At 54.0% G+C, this 5,886-nt stretch overlaps 1 protein-coding gene across 1 annotated transcript in view; it reads left to right on the top strand.

The window, feature by feature from the left end:
• The first annotated feature begins 222 nt into the window (after nt 1-222).
• Nucleotides 223-5,886, top strand: part of APBA2 (amyloid beta (A4) precursor protein-binding, family A, member 2) — a 210,361-nt gene continuing 204,697 nt past the window's right edge. Inside the window, exons 1-2 of the mRNA XM_011995778.1 lie at nt 223-343; nt 2,854-2,963. The gene's annotated coding sequence lies outside the window, so the exon portion shown is untranslated. The remainder of the gene's footprint in view (nt 344-2,853; nt 2,964-5,886) is intronic.

The following is a 5,886-nucleotide window of genomic DNA, read 5'->3' as shown; positions in this document are numbered from 1 at the left end:
CCACCGCGCCCGGCCAATTGTGGGGATTATCTGAGAGTTGCTGGAGTGTTCTGCCTTTCCCTGCGAACCTTTTACCTGGGTGGGCTGGGGGAGAGGCTGAGCCAAGGGAAGGAGGCAGGATGCCACACACACCCTGCAGGGAGGGTCATCTGCTGGGCACCATGACACGCAGAAAGCCAGGAGCCTGAGCCCCGCCCACGGTTGTTGAATGGAGGGAGAATGAACAACCGCTGACTCCCGGGTTCCTGGGAGGCTGTACCTCTGTCCCTCTGCTCCAGGTCAAACCGGCTGTATGCTTAGCCTCAGGAACATGCGGCAGGTGGCAGCCCACGGCCCATGGCAGGTGACGGTGGTTTTGCAGTGTGGCGTGCTGTGGGGGCTGACGGGGCACGGTTGGGCAGGCCAGGCATTCTCTGGCTCAGGATGCAGGGCTGGTTCTTCCCAGAGGAGGCAGAGGTCAGGGAGGAACTCTTTCCCTATGTCTCCTGAACAGCTTCGTCAGCACACCCTGCAGTGTGGACTCAGTGAGTGTCCTGCAGCTCTCTTGTCCCAGAGGGGCTGTGTACGTTCGGCCCTCAGGGCAACCTCTGCATTTTCTTTCTGGGGGCTCCCAGATGAGCCCTGCTCCCCCAGGTCATCCTGCTCCATATTGATGTGATAACCCCCTCCTCAGTCTGAAACATCTGCTGGCCCCATTTGTCCGTGGGATAAGAACGGGCTTGAGCATGGCTGTCGGTGCTCTGTGTGGCGTCAGTGGCGTGTTCTGTGGCAGCTTCCTTCCTCTGTAGCCCGGTATCTTTGACTCCCAGCCCGATGCTCCCTCCTCATCTACCAGAGGCCCCTCCTCAGCCTTTGCATTTGCTTGCATTTATCTTCCTTCTTTAAGGCTGCATTTGAGGGTTTACAGGCCAAAAGCGTCACGTCCAGTCTGTAAACTGTGTGCCCTCTCGGGGCCGGGTAGGAGCCCGAGGGGAAATGGGAGAAGTGGTCATGAATGATTGTGAGGACTGCAGGAAGAAGACAGGGCTGAGAAGAGTGTGATTACCCCCAGAATTCAGAGATGCCTGCACCAGCTGGGTTTTGAAGAATGAATAGGAGTTTGCCAGGAAGATTCTAGAGGAGCAACAGCAACAAAAAGATTTAAACATGGGCACAGAAGAGGTGAGGCACAGATGGCACAGGGATTTGGGGTGTGATGGGGCAAGGCAGCCATGGGCAGGGCGTAGGCCCAGGACCTCAGATGCTTTGCACGCCGTGGCTTGGCGGCCATGGCCTTGTCATGCCAGTGCTGTGTCTCCATGGGCCCCATTTGAGTCCCTGGCTCTTGGTGTGCCCTTCATGCCCACACCACGGTGGTTGCAGGCAGATGGGGTTTGGCCTGGGTTTCCCCCGAATGGACACTACTCCCACTTGTGCTTCAGTATCAGAGTGGGCCCATGGGGTGGGAATAAATGTTTGGGTTTAGGAGGCCTCCAGCTGGGGGGCCTGCTCGCAGGCAGGAAACACAGATGAGAGGAAGTAGCAAGTCGGAAGGCAGCAGCCGTGGATGTTAAAGCTGGAGGAACCGCTTAAGGAATGGGTGTCAGCTCCCTCGTTTGATGTGGCAGGAGGGTGATGGTGAGAGGGGTTGGGAGCAGGTGCTGGAGCTGGAGCCTGAACCCTCATATCTCAGTGCTGCCATCATCCTTCATGGTAAGGAAACTGAGGCACAGGCAGGTTACATAGTCTTCTCAAGGTGTCAGTGGCAGAGCTGGGACGTGAACCAAAGTGTCTGTCTCTGCAGCTCAGTTCTGTGCGAAGTCCAGGCAGACGGTGCTGATCAGTAAGGGTGCTGGCTGAGCACTGATGGCCACCTGCGTCTCAAGGAGAAGCAGTGTCACCTGCTAATCTGATGGCTTCTCTGGGCACCGGCACATGGGCACCATCGCCCTTTCTCTGCAAGGGGTTTGTTTAGTGTGTTTGGAAAAACATCCCCCAGCCGACTAGGTGTGGCATGCACTATTTTAAGATAAATAACCCAAATTCCACAAGCTGTGTATCTCATGCAGCATTTTGTACTTTGAAAAACCAAGTTGGTTTCGGCTGGGCGCGGTGGCTCAAGCCTGTAATCCCAGCACTTTGGGAGGCCGAGAAGGGCGGATCACGAGGTCAGGAGATCGAGACCATCCTGGCTAACACGGTGAAATCCTGTCTCTACTAAAAAAAAAAAAATACAGAAAACTAGCCGGGCGAGGTGGCGGGCGCCTGTAGTCACAGCTACTTGGGAGGCTGAGGCAGAAGAATGGCGTAAGCCCGGGAGGCGGAGCTTGCAGTGATCTGAGATCTGGCTACTGCACTCCAGCCTGGGCGGCAGAGTGAGACTCCATCTCAAAAAAAAAAAAAAAAAAAAAGAAAAGAAAAACCAAGTTGGGAACAGAACCCTGATGAATGTGTTTCGTTTCCTGTCAGAGCAAATGAAACCTGAAATATTAATGGCACCAGATTTCCCTTATCTTCCTACAGAAGGGCTTGAAAAATGTATTCTCCACAAGCTTAGCATGCAGCTCTGCTACCTGTGGCCCGAAATCATTAGTTGTCTGTACTCACTGTCCTTTGGGAATAAACACGAAAGTTCACTTGAAGACTTGGGGGAGAATCACGGTCAACCTGTGACTTGGTTTTTCCGATATTCGGCCGCTCTGGAGAGCCTTGGAGTTCCAGCTACTCTAGAGATTCTGGAAAGGGAGCTGTTAGCCTCCCATAAGCACGTGTGGCCCATCGTTGCCATCCACACCTGCTCCTCTGTGGGTGAATCAGCAGTTTCCTTTCTCATCCGGTGGATGCTTCATTTGTTTGTGTTCTTTTTCTTTACAGTCTCCTGAATATTTACGCATTGCCGAATCTCCTGTGGACAAACCACCAACAGGCCAGGACTGTCCCGTGGACAGACGGGGTGAGCCTCTTCCTGTGTCTGGAGATTCTGAGTGAGTAGAACCCGTCAGGATCCCCACTGCACTTAATGTGGCATTCATGCATGAGTCTGGGCTGATGTGCTAATTGGGGGCCGTAAGAAGAGTTATAGCCACCGTGGCGCTCACCTTTCTCTAACAAAAGCTTAAACACAGCTACGCTAGATATTTTTGCTTTCTGCTTTCACAGACTTCACATACACTTACATTTATTTTGAGGTGAAAGGGGAAGAACAGACATTTACAGGGGACCAGTTGCCAGGAGCAGATTGCATTCCCTGTGAACCCGTCCGTCTCACCTCTGAGATCCTGTCTCTGGGACGCCCCAGGTCCCTTTTCCCAGCTGCACTGAGGCCTCCGTCCTCCTGGTGGAGCTGTGCTGCTTCCTTGGGCAGCCTCCCTTCCCCATGGGGTGCAGATGGGCCCGGGGCATCCCGGTGGTCAGTTCTTCCCAGGGACCCAGGAGGAGGGGCCGGCAGGAAGTGGGCAGGTTCTTTCCGCTCGACCTGGCAATAACAATTCCTAAATTGTTCAGCACCCCAGGCTGCTTGCCTTGACAACCAGGTGGCCAGTCCCAGGCACTGCCAGTGTGGGCAGGGCCCTCCCCAGGGACGGCAGCAGGGCAGCCCAAGACACTGGTGGTCACACAGTTAGTCCCCACAAGGCGATGGTGGGGGACACATACTCGAGCTGCCTGCAGGGTCTGGTTGTGGGAGCGGCTCAGCCCCTCCTGCAGAGGCAGGAGCATCTTCAACAGCTGCCAGTTGTCCTGCAGGAGCCCTGTGCCCAGTGGAATATCTCAGTGCAGTGCACAGTGGGGCCACAGCTGTGTCACAGCCATGCTCTGTCCTTTAGTGGGCTGTCTGAGCCATGTTCCACCTGCCTGTTCCGACACACTGGTCTCCCTCGACGACCCTGCTCCCACCGGCTTCCCCATGGTTTCCATCTGTAACCGAGACCCTGTTCCAGGAGCTGGCTCAGCACCGTCCTGCTCTACACCCTCTCTCAGGGGACATTCTAACCTGCCCAGCCTGTCCTGCTCCTGCCTCTCAACCCAGAACACTGCAGGTCCTTCAGGTTAATTAGGTGAGACCTTAGAAGCAGGGGCAGCAGGATTTATCCCACACGCACCATGCACTGTGCTGAGGAAGCCGCGGTCACTCCCTTCATGGTCACTGGGGTGAGGAAGCTGAGGTTGTTGCCCATGTGGTAGAACTGTTATTCAGAGCCTTGGCCACGTCTCAGTCACCACACTACGCCCTGTGCAGGACGCTGGGGGAACCAGGCAGCTAGGACCGGCCTGTGCCTTGGGATGCTTATCCAGACCACCCACCCTCGCCCGCTTTGCACCTCAAAAGCTTAGTCTACTTTTCAGACACAGTTTTTATGTTGTCAGCGTGATACATACACGTATTTTAAGACGTCAAAGAGTTTTATAGGTTTTATGAAAAAAATAGCAGACCGCTGGCCTCCCAGACCATCTCCCCACAGCCCCTGCCCTGCCCACTCCCCGTAGATTACCACTTCCAGCTGTTGTCGCTTCTTCCTCTGGATTTATCTCCACGTTTGTAAAGAATATGGGCATGCTACTATTTCTTAGTCTCCTGTTGTGGTCAAGATGGTTGAACTCATAGATTTCCCTCCTGAGAGCTGCTCCATCTACCCCTAACCCTAACTCTAATACATAGGGTTATGTCATCATTTAGGTGAACCCTTGTGCAGTGTGTATCAGTCAGCATAGGCTGCCTCATGAGGCAGGAACAAGCATCCCCAGAGCTGAGAGAGTTCCGTTTCTCTAGCCTCCTGCCCTGGGGGTGGGTGCTGAGTCTGGGGGAGGTGTGGGGTGGGGATAGGGGCCCCAGGGCTCAGCAGACAGGTGCTCTCTGGTGTCACCATGTTCCCTGCCCTCTTCTCATATGGAACCCGTGGTGTCCTTTTACCAGGGCATCCCTGCTCAGGGGTCAGGATAGTCCTCCTCTGAGTGGCTGGGGGTCTGACTGTCCCTATTTAGACCATTGAGAAGCCCCCTGCTTTCGGCCTCACTCCCTTTCTTTGCTGGTGTCTCAGTGCTTGGGCCTTTCGGGGTTTTAGAGGTGGGCTGTGAGGCTGGGCACGAAAAGGCTTCTCCGCCTCCCTCTCCCCGGGGCTCCTTGTCCCTGTGCTGCCTTAGCACTTCGTCTGGCAAGATTTGCAGGTGCAGTTTTCATTTCTCATTCTCTTGGGTTTGAGTGATTTTAAGAGAAGATGCAGAGCGGCTGTGACCCCACCTCTAAAAGCCAGCAGTCAACCTGGCCACTCTTAAGCCTGTTCTAGTGGGCTTCCCACCCCGTCACCCTGCTGTGACAGCGTCCCACGAGGACAGACTCAACACAGGATTCTGTCGTCGCCTTCCCGAGCACCCGGCAGCCCTGGTGCTGTAGCTTTCCCTCTCCCCTCCTTGTTCTCAACCTCAGGAGGAAAATGTCGTTTCTCACCATGAGATATGATGTCATCTGTAGGTTTTTTTTTTTTTTAAAAAAGTAGGTACAATTCATGTAACATTAGCCATTAACCATTTGAAAGTGTGTAATTCAGTAACATGTAGTGCGTTTGCAGTGTTGGGCCTCACCATCTGTGTCTAGTTCCAACACGTTTTCATCATCCCAGAGGGAAACCCTCCGTTAAGCAGTCACTCCCCAGCCTCCCTACCCCAGTCTCTGGCAGCCGCAATCTGCTTTCTGTCTCCATGGACTTACATGTTCTGAATGTTTCCCATAAATTAGAAATCATATACTTTGTGACCTTTTCTTTTTGGCTTCTTTGGCTTAGCATAAAGTTTATGGGGATCATCCATGTTGCAACATGTGTCAGAACTTCAGTCCTTTTTTTTTTTTTTTTGAGACGGAGTCTCGCTCTGTTGCCCAGGCTGGAGTGCAGTGGCGCGATCTCGGCTCGCTGC

This window comes from Mandrillus leucophaeus, unplaced genomic scaffold (genome assembly GCF_000951045.1).
Source record: "Mandrillus leucophaeus isolate KB7577 unplaced genomic scaffold, Mleu.le_1.0 Scaffold498, whole genome shotgun sequence".
Taxonomy (NCBI): Eukaryota; Metazoa; Chordata; class Mammalia; order Primates; family Cercopithecidae; genus Mandrillus; species Mandrillus leucophaeus.
The sequence above is the reverse complement of the archived record's forward strand: the minus strand, read 5'-3'. Positions and strand labels throughout refer to the sequence as shown.